Below are 17,394 nucleotides of genomic sequence, written 5' to 3'. Positions count from 1 at the left end.
TTAAAATACCATGATTTATTTTTGTAACATTGGTAGCTAGCAGGACAATACCATGGTATTTGCACCAGTACCATGGTATATAACAACATGATAGTACCATGGTATTTTTTTCATTGTACTTTCATGGTATATTTTTGTAAGAGCTTACCAGTTAATGGAACGGAGATGCTTTAAATTACATGATAACAGATACGCTAAGTGCTTTACTACATTTTGTGTATCAGTGTGTATCAGTGATTAACACAGAGTGTTAGATGCTGTAAGAAGAGTGAGACTTGTCCCTGCAAATACAAAGGGATGAATTCCAGACCACATCCTACGGTACATTTTTTCTACCCCACATTGGAGGCGTTTGCTCCATTCTAGACCCCCAGACATTAATATTTTATGGGTTTTGATTTTCCAAAATATATATTTCAGTTTTGACACAGCCAGAGAAGGCATCTATAGGAACAACATCTCCTAGTGTCCAATCCCTGCTTCTCTTATTCATTCTTAAAAGTTTATGCCATTGGGGGGGTTTCCAAGCTGACGTGGATTTTATTTAAGATTGACATACTATGGATCATTTAGCTATTTGATTTTGAATTTTAGTTCCCCTTTAGCTATACAAAAATATATATATATAAATTGAATTTGGCCTTCGCTACTATAATCCAGAGAAACGCATTGAATAACACATTCATATATGTCTAAAAAGACAGTAAAAAAACATATATATATATATAAGGAACAAGGTTTTGAAGAAAATGCTCCGGAAATATATACAGGTCGGAGGTTACATACACCTTAGCCAAATACATTTAAACTCAGTTTTTAACAATTCCTGACATTTAATCCTAGTAGAAATTCCCTGTCTTAGGTTAGTTAGGGTCACCACTTTATTTTTAGAATGTGAAATGTCAGAATAATAGTAGAGAGAATCATATATTTCAGCTTTTATGTCTTTCAGCACATTCCCAGTGGGTCAGAAATTTACAAACACTCACAAAGAATTTGGTATCATTGCCTTTAAATTGATTAACTTGGCTCAAACGTTTCTGGTAGCCTTCCACAAGCTTCCCACAATAAGTTAGGTGAATTTTGGCCCATTCCCCCTGACAGAGCTGGTGTAACTAAATCAGGTTTGTAGGCCTCCTTGCTCGCACACGGTTTTTCAGTTCTGCACACACATTTTCTATTGGATTGAGGTCAGGGCTTTGTGATTGCTAATCCAATACCTTGACTTTGTTGTCCTTAAGCCATTTTGCCACAACTTTGGAAGAATGCTTGGGGTCATTGTCCATTTGGAAGACCCATTTGTGAACAAGCTTTAACTTCCTGACTGATGTCTTGAGATGTTGTTTAATTAAAAAACAAATTCCTAACTCACCATCTTAAATAAGCATGCCCCATTCAAGAAATGTAGAACCAGGAACAGATATAGCCCTTGGTTCTCTCCAGACCTGACTGCCCTTAACCAACACAAAAACATCCTATGGCGTTCTGCATTAGCATCGAACAGCCCCCGTGATATGCACATTTTCAGGGAAGCTAGAAACCAATATACACAGGCAGTTAAAAAATCCAAAGCTAGATTTTTAAAGCAGAAATTTGCTTCCTGCAACACAAACTCAAAAAGGTTCTGGGACACTGTAAAGTCCATGGAGAATAAGAACACCTCCTCCCAGCTGCCCACTGCACTGAGGATAGAGAACACTGTCACCACCGATAAATCTGCTATGACTGAGAATTTCAATAAGCATTTTTCTACGACTGGCCATGCTTTCCACCTAGCTACCCCTACCCCGGTCAACAGAACTACACCCCCCACAGCAAAAGCTGTACCCCTACCAATCAGCAGGGCTAGACAATCTGGACCCTTTATTTCTAAAATGATCTACCGGAATTGTTGCAACCCCTATTACTAGCCTTTTCAACTTCTTTTTCGTGTCATCTTAGATTCCCAAAGATTAGAAAGCAGCTGCGGTCATCCCCCTCTTCAAAGGGGGAGACACACTCTTGACCCAAACTTGTACAGACCTATATCTATCCTACCCTGCCTTTCTAAGGTCTTCGAAAGTCAAGTCAACAAACAGATTACCGACCATTTCGAAGCCCACCATACCTTCTCCGCTATGCAATCTGGTTTCAGAGCTGGTCATGAGTGCACCTCAGCCACGCTCAAGGTCCTAAACGATATCTTAACCGCCATCGATAAGAAACAATACTGTGCAGCCGTATTCATTAACCTGGCCAAGGCTTTCGATTCTGTCATTCACCACATCCTCATTGGCAGACTCGGTAGCCTTGGTTTCTCAAATGATTGCCTCGCCTGGTCCACCAACTACTTCTCTGATAGAGTTCAGTGTGTCAAATCGGAGGGCCTGTTGTCCAGGCCTCTGGCAGTCTCTATGGGGGTGCCACAGGGTTAAATTCTTGGACCGACTATTCTCTGTATACATCAATGATGTTGCTCTTGCTGCTGGTGAGTCTCTGATCCACCTCTACGCAGACGACACCATTCTGTATACTTCTGGACCTTTTTTGGACACTCCAGACAAGCTTCAATGCCATACAACTCTCCTTCCGTGGCCTCCAAATTGCTCAAGTAAAACTAAATGCATGCTCTTCAACCGATCGCTGCCTGCACCTGCCCGCCCGTCCAACATCACTACTCTGGACGGTTCTTAGAATCACTACTCTGGACGGACTTAGAATATGTGGACAACCACAAATACCTAGGTGTCTGGTTAGACTGTAAACTCTCCTTCCAGACTCACATCAAACATCTCCAATCCAAAGTTAAATCTAGAATTGGCTTCCTATTTCGCAACAAAGCATCCTTCACTCATGCTGCCAAACATACCCTTGTAAAACTGACCATCCTACCGATCCTCGACTTCAGCGATGTCATTTACAAAATAGCCTCCAATACCCTACTCAATAAATTGGATGCAGTCTATCACAGTGCCATCCGTTTTGTCAACAAAGCCCCATATACTACCCACCACTGCGACCTGTACACTCTCGTTGGCTGGCCCTCGCTTCATACTCGTCGCCAAACCCACTGGCTCCAGGTCATATACAAGAGCCTGATAGGTTAAGTCCCCCCTTATCTCAGCTCGCAGGTCACCATAGCAGCACCCACCTGTGGCACGTGCTCCATCATGTATATATATCTCTCTGGTCACCCCCAAAACCAATTCTTCCTTTGGCCGCCTCTCCTTCCAGTTCTCTGCTGCCAATGACTGGAACGAACTACAAGAATCTCTGAAACTGGAAACACTTATCTCCCTCACTAGCTTTAAGCGCCAGCTGTCAGAGCAGCTCACAGATTACTGCACCTGTACATAGCCCATCTATAATTTAGCCCAAACAACTACCTCTCCCCCTACCGTATTTTTTTTAGCTCCTTTGCACCCAATTATTTATATCTCTACTTTGCACATTCTTCCACTGCAAATCTACCATTCCAATTTTTACTTGCTATATTGTATTTACTTCGCCACCATGGCCTTTTTTTGCCTTTACCTCCCTTATCTCACCTCATTTGCTCACATTGTATATAGACTTATTTTTCTACTGTATTAATGACTATATGTTTGTTTTACTCCATGTATAACTCTGTGTTGTTGTATGTGTCGAACTGCTTTGCTTTATCTTGGCCAGGTCACAATTGTAAATGAGAACTTGTTCTCAACTTGCCTACCTGGTTAAATAAAGGTGAAATAAATAAATAAATAAAATAAATAAATGTTGCTTCAATACATCCACATAATTTTAATATTCTCATGATGCCATCTATTTTGTGAAGTGCACCAGTCCCTCCTACAGCAAAGCACCCCCACAACATGATGCTGCCAATCCCGTGCTTCACGGTTGGGATGGTGTTCTTTGGCTTGCAAGCCTCCCCCTTTTTCCTCCGAACATAACGATGGTCATTCTGGGCAGAGAGTTCTATTTTTGTTTCATCAGACCAGAGGACATTTCTCCAAAAAGTACAATCTTTGTCCCCATGTGCAGTTGCAAACTGTAGTCTGGCTTTTTTATGGCGGTTTTGGAGCAGTGGCTTCTTCCTTGCTAAACGGCCTTTCAGGTTATGTCGATATAGGACTTGTTTAACTGTGGATATAGATACTTTTTTACCTGTTTCCTCCAGCATCTTCACAAGGTCCTTTGCATCATTCTGGGATTGATTTGCACTTTTTACACCTAAGTACTTTCAACTCTAGGAGACAGAACGAATCTCCTTCCTCAGCGTCATGACAGCTGCATGGTCCCATGGTGTTATACTTGCGTACTATTGTTTGTACAGATGAATGTGGTACTTTCAGTCGTTTGGATATTTCTCACAGGGATGAACCAGACTTATGGAGGTCTACATTTTTTTTATGAGATCTTGACTGATTTCTTTTGATTTTCCCATGATGTCAAGCAAAAAGGCTGAGTTTGAAGGTAACCCTTGAAATATATTCATAGGTATACCTCCAATTGACTCAAATGATGTCATTTAGTCTATCAGAAGCTTCTAAAGCCATGCCATTATGTATTTTTCCAAGCTGTTTAAAAATTAAAGGCACAGTCAACTTAGTGTATGTAAACTTCAGTGCCACTGGAATTGTGATACAGTGAAATCTAACTTCTTATGGCTGCAGGGGCAGTATTGAGTAACTTGGATGAAAGGTGTCCAGAGGTGCCCAGAGTAAACGGCCTGCTCCTCAGTCCCAGTTGCTAATATATGCATAGTATTATTAATATTGGATAGAAAACACTCTGAAGTTTCTAAAACTGTTTGAATGATGTCTGTGAGTATTTCAGAACTCATATGGCATGCAAAAACCTGAGAAGAAATCCAAACAGGAAGTGGGAAATCTGAGGTTGGTCGATTTTCAACCCAGCCCCTATTGAATACACATTGAGATATGGACAAAGTTGCACTTCCTAGGGCTTCCACTCGATGTCAACCGTCTTTAGAAACTTGAATGAGGCATCTGTGTTGTGGAGCCGGATGGGAGCTCTTTGAGTCAGTGGTCTGGCAGAGAGCCAGGTCCTGGTCATACACATTTCACATGATAGCGACCTGCGTTCCATGGCTTCTCTACAGACATAGGAATTCTCCGGTTGGAACTTTATTGAAGATTTATGATAACAACATCCTAAAGATTGATTCTATACTTAGTTTGACAAGTTTCTTCAACCTGTAATATAACTTTTTGAAGTTTTCGTCCGACTGGACCTGCACGAGTGTTTGGATTTGTGTATTAAACGCGCTAACAAAAGTAGCTACTTGGACATAAATAATGGACATTATCGAACTAATCAAGCATTTATTGTGGAACTAGGATTCCTGGGAGTGCATTCTGATGAAGATCGTCAAAGGTAAGGGAATATTTATAATGTGATTTCTGTTGACTTCAACATGGCGTATAATTGTATTTATTTTCTGAGCGCCATCTCAGATTATTGCATAGTTTGCTTTTTCCGTTAATTTAAAAAACATCTGACACAGTGGTTGCATTAAGGAGAGGTATATCTATATTTCCATATCTAACAATTGTATTTATCAACATTTATAATGAGTATTTCTATAAAATGGTGTGGCTCTCTGCAATATCACTGGATGATTTTGGAACTAGTGAATGTAACGCGCCAATGTATACTGAGATTTCTTTATATAAATATGAACTTTATCAAACAAAACATACATGTATTGTGTAAGTATGAGTGTCATCTGATGAAGATCATCAAAGGTTAGTGATTCATTTTATCTTTATTTGTGCTTCTTGTGACTCCTCTGGCTGGATATTTTCTATGAGTTGGTGGTGACCTAACATTAATCGTTTGTGGTGCTTTCGCTGTAAAGCCTATTTGAAATCGGACACTGTGGTGGGATTAACAACAAGATTACCTTTTAAACGGTATAAAATACATGTACGTTTGAGGAATTCTAATTATGAGATTTCTGTTGTTTTGAATTTGGCGCCCTGCACTTTCACTGGCTGTTGTCATATCGATCTCGTTAACGGGATTGCAGCCCTAAGAAGTTTTTAAGTGAAATAATCTGTCCGTAAATAATTGTTTGAAAAATTACTTGTGTCATGCACAAAGTAGATGTCCTAACCGACTTGCCAAAAATATAGTTTGTTAACAAGAAATTTGTGGAGTGGTTGAAAAACTAGTTTTAATGACTCCAACCTAAGTGTGTGTAAACTTCCGACTTCAACTGTAAATAACAAAATGTACACGTACTGATTTAACACCTTTTTTGGGTAGGTACAAAACTACCTTCATACTTCCATTCATTTTTTAAACCAGTAGAGGTTACCCTTAGACTAGTCCCTTGACACTTGTGGGGTACACAGAGAACACCATCTTTTTGTAGGTCAAACCGTTTGGACGCTAAAGACGTTTATATGTGAAGACTGAATTTCGGGATGTCTCGTGGTCTGACAAACACCATTCTATGTCTACCACTACTCTACCACCTCAGATGCGGAATATATCTCCATCTTAAACTGACATATTCTTATGGGGATTATTGTATTATGTTACTTAGATTGACGCACCGGTGCATCAATCGACTCTGGGGTGTTAAAATGGAATTGAACATGAGGTTTTTACTCTCTGTTACAAATATATTCACAGCCAAGAGATCCGTCTTTGTCAGAAGTAATCTAATTTCCTGCTCACCATGGCGACTGAATGACATGGGAGGTGTGAAATATATTTAGGAGTGTGGGATGAAGCAAGGGAAAAGTGAAATGGTTCACTACTGTGCATCCCTCTTCAGCCTTACCCAGTATAGAGAAGATAATGCCGTTTTACCATAAGTGCTAGAACAGCCTAGGCCTACCTGTTAGCTGAAAAGGGGGAGATATTACAGTACAACAACAAACTCACTACTTCTACTGGGTGATATGTGGATAAATTAGTAAATTAATGTTACAGTGTCCTTGTGCATGTTACCTCTGCTGTGACAATTTGTTATCTATCACCAACAGCTGTGTAACTGCCCTGTTGCTGTGCTCTTTCCCTCTCTCTCAGACACATTTAACCAGAGCTCCTCAGTTGCTCTACCTCCCTTTCCTCTGTCTCTGCCGTCTAAAAATAGCCTGGATTACCCCTGAATATCCACATAATTTTGTAGAGTCAAGGGATGTGGAGAGTCAAGGGATTTCAGTTTTCTATTGAGCCTCCCATACTGCTCACACAGGCATATTCCTGGGCTTCTATATGATTGGATTTGTATTCCCCTCTCATTTGGGACCATGTCTAGTATAGTGTAGTGCAGCCTGCATGTTTCAATGTGCTGACTACTGACACTCACGCTGTAGCTACAGTAGGACATCTGCCAGTGTCCTCAAGCCTGTGCATGACTCTAAAGCAGGGGACTTGCTTGGATTTGTAATTAATGAGCTCAGGTAATAGTTGCCATCTGGGGGTGTTCTTGGCAGGTAATCACACATAGAGACTCTTGTTGGTGACCAGATGCAGTGGCTCAACCCTCGCTTTCCCACCTAATTCCTCTTTATTTTACAAACAGAGCAATGTAAATAGAGCTTAGCCATTATTCCTTTAATATCCACTGTTCTCGCTCTCCACAGCCCCAAAAGAAGGTGAAGCATTGCAATTACAGGAAAATCTATGTGCTTTATCATTGTGGTACAGGGTATACTTATGAGGTTGTTCATGCTTTAGACACCACACTGAGTGAATGTGAAAGATGCAGAACGTACCCTAGAACCTTTAACACAAGGGACCCTAACGCTACCTGAGAACAGCTTCATTCAATTATAGGAGAGGTTGCACAGAGAGAGAGGACACAAAAACGGAATGCCGCTGCTGCCACCAGCCAGCAATCATAGTGATGTACTTAAAATAACGCCACGCTGTTTGACGTTCAAAAGTTCAATAACCTGGACAAGAGGCATTCCAATTAAGCATTTTCCCCCATTAGTGCAATGTGTTCTGAAATGTGTTTTAAGGAGAAGGCTAATCAGATTACTATTTCAATCTGCGGTTTATCAAATCTCCATTGCAGGAACACAGAGACAGAATGGAAGAAATGTCTGACAGTAAGAATTGAGATATTACTAACACATGGGTTTTTGGCCAGAGGATTGTTTAGCTTTAAATGATGTGAAATTGGAAAAATGACCTTGGAAGGACCTGGATAAAGGAACATTCGCAGGAAACCTGGCCAAACTGTACATCCCTGTGGAAACATTTTGGATTCGGTTTAGTCTAATCGGGTTACCTTGGTAAAAATAAATATACTCGCAGAGTAGGACATGGCTCCATGAATGTTCACACAACATCAGTATTAGCCAGCACTCGCAAATTGTACTGCCATCCTGTCATTGCTATTCATTCAGGAGTCTCTTCATTCAGTTTAATCCAGTTGAGTCCTCTTTTCACAACAGAAACAGTCCGCCTCAAAATAACTATCAGAAAACACAACAAAACATGGCCTATTCTATGCATGTACTGCTTCTTGAATTCACGCAGCTAAATCCTCATGCAATATTCTCTTTTCCAAAGTGAAACACACAATGCACTGTTAATTTTAATCTGTTGTTCGGTTTAATAACCTGACTTTGACATCTGATCCCGCTTTGATATACTCATCCTGGGTACAGTCAGAAAGGTAACACATGTTTGCGGACACAGGCTGCTCCGTCTGCATATGTTGAGTGTCCGTTTCTATCTGGTACTTGTTCCGTGTCCAGCCATGTGTCACGCAGTGTTGGCCATGCAGGTGACACACAAGGGACACACTGGAACGTTATAGCACAGGCTACACTGTTTCAGCAAAGTAAATTACCTCAAAAAAGTGAGAAAAACATGTCATAAAAACAATCCAATCATTGGCAGGGAGATTCATTGAAATAGTAATGGCAGCTGATAATTGCGTAAATAATTATTCTGCCGCCCCTGGGGCATTGAGTTTGTTCTGTAAGCCTAACAGACTGTGACAAGATCAAGTGGATACGAGCTCCTTTTTCACCTCCAGCGGAGGAGCATGGGAGAGAACTGTGTTCTCGTCTTGGCCTTGCTTCAGGTTCTCACTCTATCTCCTATCCATCTCTCTCCATCCAGGCAGATAAGTGAAGTGGCACGCAATGCCAAAGAAAATGTAGGGTTACTTGCCTAACGCCGGTTCTACGATAATAGAAGTGATATGTCTCACATTGGGATCCAATCGGCGGATCACTGGGCTCGAAGATCCAATCACACAACATCTGTTGGAGAGAGACAGGTCGAGTGTGAATGAGGTGAGCCCCTCTCCTATAAGGTGCCACTTGCCCACCCACTGGTCCTTCTCAAGCATGCCTCTCTTCTTTGCGCTCTAGCGAGACATCTCATTCCTATTATCATAGAACCCAAGAAACCCTGTTCTATTTCAAATACTTGCTTTGATGTCTCACATTGGGATATGGCCAACTCCCATATTGCAGACATGCTCGCCAAAGCCAGGGTAGTCCCAAAAGCATCACCTCTCAAAGGCTCCGACACTGAGGACAGTATGTGCCAACTAAGGTGCAGTGACTTCCAGTTGATAAAACTTCATACGAGTACGAGGGTTGGCCAAACATTTCACCTCGCAAATCTCTTGTAAAGAGATTACTTTGAACTGTGCCCAATAGGTAGCCATACCTCTGGTGGAATGAGTCCTCAGGCCCTTCGGGGGCTGTAATCCCTTGCTAATATAAGCCAATATAATAGCCTCCACTATCCAATGGGATAGCCATTAACGAAAGAGTGGCCCACCCTTACAGGGGGGTGCCCAAGACATATTTGGTCCCCCATAGCCATATTCTCATTCTATCGCAGTAGATGCACAAAGCTCATAATGGAAATAAACGGTGGAGATGATCTTCTTTCAAAAAAAGTGAATGGTGTCACGTGGAAAGCCATAAGGTGAGGCAATTGTAATTGGTGCTGACCTTAGGCATAAAGGCCGGTTGGGTAACAATATTGCCTTGGATAACCCCGGGGAACACTGTAGGCGTGAATGGTGGACTGAGAGTGCATGCAGCACACCCACTCGCTTTGTGGATGTAGGGCAATCAGCAAAGCCATCTTGAAGGAGAGATATTTCAACTTCACGCTTTGCAGTGGCTCAAAAGGTTGCTGTGAAATTGCCTCAATCACAATAGATGGTTCCCAAGATAGGGCTAAAGGCTTGGAGACTGGGTGTAAGCTATGCACTCCCTTCATGAAACGACAGAGGGTGTTTACCAACTGTGTTTTTGTCGAAGCCTATATGGATAGGCAGAGATAGCCGCAATATAGACTTTAACAGTAGAGGGCGCCTTCCCTCTTTCCAAAAGGTCCTGCAAGCAGCAAAACTGCAATAACGCCTTGGACACAGAGCATTGTTAAGGAATTATCTGCTTTTGGTCACACCAATTCTCAAAAACACACCACTTGTTTCCATACAGTGAGAGTGTAGAAGGGGCTCTTGCACTCTGGATAGTCTCAATGACTCCGAGAGGCAAGCCTGTCATTCATATGTATCCTCTTATGGGCCAGGCCCAGAGGGCCATGGTTTCTGGGTGAGGGTGGAAAATCTCACTTTACCCGGGCCAAAAGATCCCTGCATAACGGTAGTTGCCAGTGCTCGTTGTAAAGGAGGAGAATCTCCACTAACCAGAGCTTTCCTGGCCATCGAGGGGCTACCAAGGTGAGGGATAATCCTTGTTCCCTTACTCTGTTCAGAGTAGGGAGAATCAAGCATAGAGGAGTAAATGAGTAGACGCATAGGGACGTATTGGAGCGCAACGCTTTCAAAACATGAGGCACTTCCGTATTTGATTTTTCTCAGGCTTTCGCCTGCAATATCTGTTATACTCACAGAGATTATTTTTACAGTTTTGGAAACTTTAGAGTGTTTTCTGTCCCAAGCTGTCAATTATATGCATATTCTAGCATCTTGTCCTGACAAAATATCCTGTTTACTACGGGAACGTTATTTTTGCAAAAATGAAAATACTGCCCCCTAGTCACAGAAGTTTAAGTAAAAATACTTTAAAGTTCTACTTAAGTAGTTACTTGGGGTATCTGTGCTTTACTTTACAATTTATATTTTGGACAACTTTTACTTTTCCTTCACTACATTCCAAAAGAAAACTTTTAACTCCAGTTTCCCTGACACCCAAAATAACTCATTACATGTTTAATGCTTAGCAGGACAGGAAAATTGTCAAATTCACACACTTATCAAGAGAACAGCCCTGGTCATCACAAACCCATGTTTTGCTTGTAAAGGATATCTGACTGTTGGAGTGTGCCCCTTGCTATCTGTAAATAAATAAAAAACAAGAAAATGGTGCTGTATGATTTGCTTAATGTAAGGAAATATATATTTTTAAATTACTTTTACATTGATACTTAAGTATATTTTAGCAATTACATATGTAAAACCAAATAGTTTTAGCCTCAAGTATTATATTACAGGGTGACTTTCACTTTTACTTGAGTCATTTTCTATTAACCTCTGCGCACGAAACCCGCTAGTGGGCTGAAATTCCACAACATACGGTGATCGCTACATAAATAGTCATATTAAACATTCATGAAAATACAAGTGTCTCACATGTATCGAAAGCCTAAAATCTTGCTAATCCAACTGCGTTGTCAGATTTTAAAAAAGGATTTACTGCGAAAGAATACGATGCGATTATCTGAGGATAGAGCCCCATAAAAAAATAACTATTTCAACCAGCACAGGCTAACAAAATCACAAACTGCATTAAAATAAATTGTTTGCCTTTGACGATCTTCGTCTGTTTGCAATCCCAATGCTCATTGTTACACAATGAATGATCTTTGGTTTGATAAAATACATTTTTATAGCCTAACATGAAACATTTTGTGAACCGCTTGTGTCGTGAATTCCGTCTCATTCCATTTTCGACGACACATTCGAGGGTAAATACCCACACAAAACGTGACTTTTCCAGTCATGTTTGGTTTCATTGCAATCAACTGGTTTGTTTGTAACTCAACCAAACCTGATGGGCCATTTCGCGGGACGTATTGACTGAAAGAAACTGATTTGAAAACAACAAGTAATGACATCACTGTGCACCATTGATATGACCACTGTTTCGTTGATTGACAGTATTTTAACCCAATGACCACTGATCGTCTTGAAATCTAGCTGGGTAGATAGCCAATGAGCTGAGGTAAACGGCAATATGCAATGGTTATGTATTGGAAGACCAACCCATGTAGTAAACTCCGGAGTAAAGAGAGTCATTCGCTGTTGAAGTTTTATATCGGAAGGAGCTACGCATATTACGCACAGCATTGTTTGGTAAACGCGCAGATTCAGCTGTTTATATATCAATCAGTTTGGCGACTAAGTCAGGGATAGCTAAATCGAAGTCCAGATGTACAGGTGTACACACAATTTTAGAAGAAATTGATCGGAAAAGTGAGACAGAGATTGTTGTAGGACGATTAATTTAGCGATTCCCAAGTGGAGGAATATTTTTTTGAACGGAGAGGACATGTTTTGGACTGGTAAGTTCTTGTCATGCTTATGCTCTTGTTTGAAATTAATAATCTAAAATATTATTTGTGATTTTTTTTTATTTTAGAAGCAATATATAAAAATGTAATGTAAATTAAATGTGAGATGCGGGTGTCTGCCACCCCACCCCAACCCACATGAAATAGCCTATTTGAAGCTGTTGAGGGGAGGGCAGGCCCATAACAATGGCCAAAGTTAAATGGAGACAGTAGATACAGCTGGTCTGTTGTAATATAATAAAGACAGTATTATAAAGACTGGTTCCTCTCTAGGTTTCTTCCTCGGTTTTGGCCTTTCATCTGGAGTTTTTCCTAGCCACCGTGCTTCTACACCTGCATTGCTTGCTGTTTGGGGTTTTAGGCTGGGTAACTAACTGTACAGCACTTTGAGATATTAGCTGATGTACGAAGGGCTATATAAATTGATTTGATTTGATAGAGGACTGAGGGTCTTCCAAATATTGAAAGTGTGTAAATAGTTACCCATGTTATTTATTAAATTTATACTTTCTCAATTTTCGGGGGGGGGGTTAGACTACCATTTTGGCATTTTGTATATAGTTATTTGTTTCAAAATGTATACCTTCACCAATTTGGCCACTTGGGTACATTTGGGCTACTTGTGTGGGACACCTGCGTGACTTCATGATAAATGTCATGTAGCACACTCATTTTGGAAGTTATCATTCTGAAACTTTGCACAAGTACTGTTGCCCTCTTATATGTTTCACTGAAATTGTCCCCATCATCCCATCTGAATGTTTGTTTTATCTTGTTCATTTTAAAGATGATACAACAATAAAAATTAAAAACCTATTTTTTTCATTGTATTATCTAAATAAGATCTATTGTGTTATATTCTCCTACATTCAATTCACATTTACTCAAACTTCAGAGTGTCAGAGTGTTTTCTTTCATTAACCGTGGTCTGTGCTGAAAGTAGCCCATCACTTTTTCCAACTGTTCTGACGATAGCATCTGCTAAATTCAGGGCATCAATGTGGTTGTGAAAAGTAGCAATACTTTTTTAGTTCTCGGTGGCTAACAGTATATCTTTCAAAAACAGCGTGGAAGAAAGGACTATTAACATATACTGAACAGCTCACGTTATAGACAGAAGCATGCTACATGGCAGACTAATTCAAACTCATCCCCCGGCATGTCCAGCCCATCCATTATCTCAGCTAATCATGGCTAGTGGGAAGGTTCTGTAACGGGTTGAGTGACTGGTTGCCGGGAAGTCAGGCGCAGGAGAGCAGAGATGGGTGATAACAGGAGAACTTTAATATACATCCTGGCCCAAAGGCACAGGCGAGGCAGCACAAAGCACAACCACGGTAACATGAACCTGATTAAACAAAACAAACTAACCTAGGTTTGAAACAAACCTAGCGCAAGCCAGCCTGTAGCGTAACACCCTCACAAAGAACAATTCCACACACAGACATGGGGGAAACAAAGGGTAATATACATTTAGTCTGATGAGGGAATGTGAACCAGGTGTGCGGGAAAACAAGACAAAACAAATGGAAAATGAAAGGTGGAGAAGCTATGGCTAGAAGACCGGTGACGTCGACCGCCGAACTCCGCCCGAACAAGGAGAGGGACCGACTTGTCGTGACAGGTTCCTGTCTTTTTCAGTGGCTAAACCAACTAGGCTCCTAATTTAACAATTGTTTGTTATTCATGCACATGAAAGTTCACGTGTTCCAGAAGGCATTTCTTCCCCCAAAAAGTCTGTTTACTTTCAAATGCTTCTCCTGTGAAGATGTGACATACGCTTATTTTTCTGAAATGAGTCACATTTACACTAAACACTGGGACAAAGCACAAAGCACAGAGCTCAAAGCAGTGGACAACAATCATTCTTAATCCTGAGATTGAATGTGTCATACTGCACATCACAACTCTGACTAACATACCTAAATTACTTTTCCCTTTCCTGGAACCACCATAATCATGTGTGACAGTGGACGTGGAAGGCTGCATTAGCCCACATTCTAACCTGCCAGATAAATGCAAAGTAAATGACGTACAGGAAAACCCACAGAGGCTTTCCATGGTGGGCTACAGACTAGCGGTTTATAGATTTACAGTGTCTACTCCCCAACCCTACTCCCACACTTGCTTCTGGATACCATCAATTCCTCTTTTAAATGTACTATTTTCAAAATAAACAGCTATTTATTAACAAGCTATGTGGTACAACAACAGCCCAAATAAATAAAACATGTTTATGGTTTGATGCTGCTGCCAGTTATTTTTATTTTATTCCAAATAACATCTGTGTTGAAGAGAAAATCTCAGATGAAATCACAATGGAATTAGGATGATCACATTGACATCAAGCAGAAGGAAATATATATATTTATTCCACTCAGAGCGCAGATACATCATTTGTATGATCATTAATGATGGAAGCTAATCAACTGCTTTGAAGGACCACATGTTTCCTTGATAAAACATAATTTGACAACACATTTCAATGAGATAGTTGTGGCATTTCAATTTCAATGATATCAGTGCTGTGTCCTGAAATGTTGCATAATGGGTTTACCTCAAAAGTACAGTAGCTACGTAACAGTTTCTCCAGATAAGCAACAGACCTCACATAAAGATACACTTTATATTCAATGATAGCAGTCATCGTACTCTATAAGATGTCAATTAAATGTCCATTGCTAATTGTAACCAAAATAAGATCAATAGTTATCCCAAACCAAATGCTAAATTTGGCCAACTACAGTAGTGTTTAAAAATAAATTAAACTAACATTAGGGATTTAATGGGGAGTCTGTCTGTCGGTGGGCAACAGGGCATTAGGTGCGATTTTTTTGGGGGAAGGATATTTATGAAACATATGGCTCAGATTTCTACTGACATCTGATGGCTCATTTAAAATATGTCAGAGGACACAATGTGACAGTGACTCGTTCATCTGACACTCGAGGCGATGCATAGTGTAGAGACATGGGAGAGAGGAGACGAGGACGGTGGCTACTCCTCTCCTTCCTCTGACCCTGAATGTCCCATAGCCCCCATCCCTCAAATGATTGTCATTTCTCATAGGGTAGAGGGTTAACAAATGGACTAATTTAGCTTATTTTTAAAATCTAGTGGCCAATGTCGATGTCCACGACTTTTAATTAGCATTAAAAAATATTTATAAAAATATATTTAAGCTATTTTTTTTTTTGCATGGGCTGCATTTCAACCCACAGCATCCGCCGATGTCGGCCTCCTAACTGCGTGGTGGAAGATGGCAACGCTACAGCAGTGTTTGTCAGACCAGAAGACATCCAAGACATCTTAGCCCAAACGGTTGAGGATAAAAACTAGTTCTAAAGAGCGGAGACTCATGAACACAAATGTGTCCTCCGACACCCACAAGCTTCATTGGATTCGTCTCAAGGTAACTCGGTAACGACTGGTAAAACATTTATCAAAATGAATAGGATTTTTTGGGACAATCTTTTTTTCTAAAGCTTTCCTATATCTCTCAGATGCCTTTCAGCCATCTCAAACAGTACTTCCTTTTGATGTATTTTTTGACTATCTACTTTGCCATGTGTGAATGTGTTATTCAATGCGTTTCTATGGGTTAAATTCAATGCACAGAACACTTGGAAAATTCAGTCTCCTTGATTTTGATCACATTTTGTTACATTACAGTCTTATTCTAATATGTATAAAAAAAATATCATCATCAAACGAATATATAAATACAGTTGAAGTCGGACGTTTACATACACTTAGGTTGGAGTCATTAAAACTCGTTTTTCAACCACTCCACAAATTTCTTGTTAACAAACTGTAGTTTTGGCAAGTCGGTTAGGACATCTACTTTGTGCATGACACAAGATTAGAGACAGACTATTTCACTTATAATTCACTGTATCACAATTCCAGTGGGTCAGAAGTTTAAATACACTAAGTTGACTGTGCCTTTAAACAGCTTGGAAAATTCCATAAAATTATGTCATGGCTTTAGAAGCTTCTGATAGACTGATTGACATAATTTGAGTCAATTGGAGGTGTACCTGTGGATGTATTTCAAGGTCAACCTTCAAACTCAGTGCCTCTTTGCTTTACATCATGTGGAAATCAAAAGAAATCAGCCAAGACCTCAGAAAAAAATTGTAGACCTCCACAAATCTGGTTCATCCTTGGGAGCAAATTTCAAATTCCTGAAGGTACCACGTTCATCTGAACAAACAATAGTACGCAAGTATAAACACCATGGGACCACGCAGCCGTCATACCGCTCAGGAAGGAGACGCATTATGTCTCCTAGAGATGAACGTACTTTGGTGCGAAAAGTGCAACAGCAAAGTACCTTGTGAAGATGCTGGAGGAAGCAGGTGCAAAAGTATCTATATCCACAGTAAAACGAGTCCTATATCGACACAACCTGAAAGGCCGCTCAGCAAGGAAGAAGCCACTGCTCCAAAACCCGCAATAAAAAAGCCAGACTACGGTTTGCAACTGCACATGGGGACAAAGATCGTACTTTTTGAGAAATGTCCTCTGGTCTGATGAAACAAAAATAGAACTGTTTGGCCATAATGACCATCAATATGTTTGGAGGAAAAAGGGGTAGGCTTGCAATCCGAAGAACACCATCCCAACCATGAAGCACGGGGGTGGCAGCATCATGTTGTGGGGGTGCTTTGCTGCAGGAGGGACGGGTGCACTTCACAAAATAGATGGCATCATGAAGTAGGAAAATTATATATTGATTATATTGAAGCAACATCTCAAGACATCATTTAGGAAGTTAAAGCTTGGTAACAAATGGGTCTTCCAAATAGACAATGACCCCAAGCATACTTCCACAGTTGTGGAAAAATGGCTTAAGGACAACAAAGTCAA

Source organism: Oncorhynchus mykiss, chromosome 1 (assembly GCF_013265735.2).
Source record: "Oncorhynchus mykiss isolate Arlee chromosome 1, USDA_OmykA_1.1, whole genome shotgun sequence".
Lineage (NCBI taxonomy): Eukaryota > Metazoa > Chordata > Actinopteri > Salmoniformes > Salmonidae > Oncorhynchus > Oncorhynchus mykiss.
Note: the sequence above shows the minus strand (reverse complement) of the source record.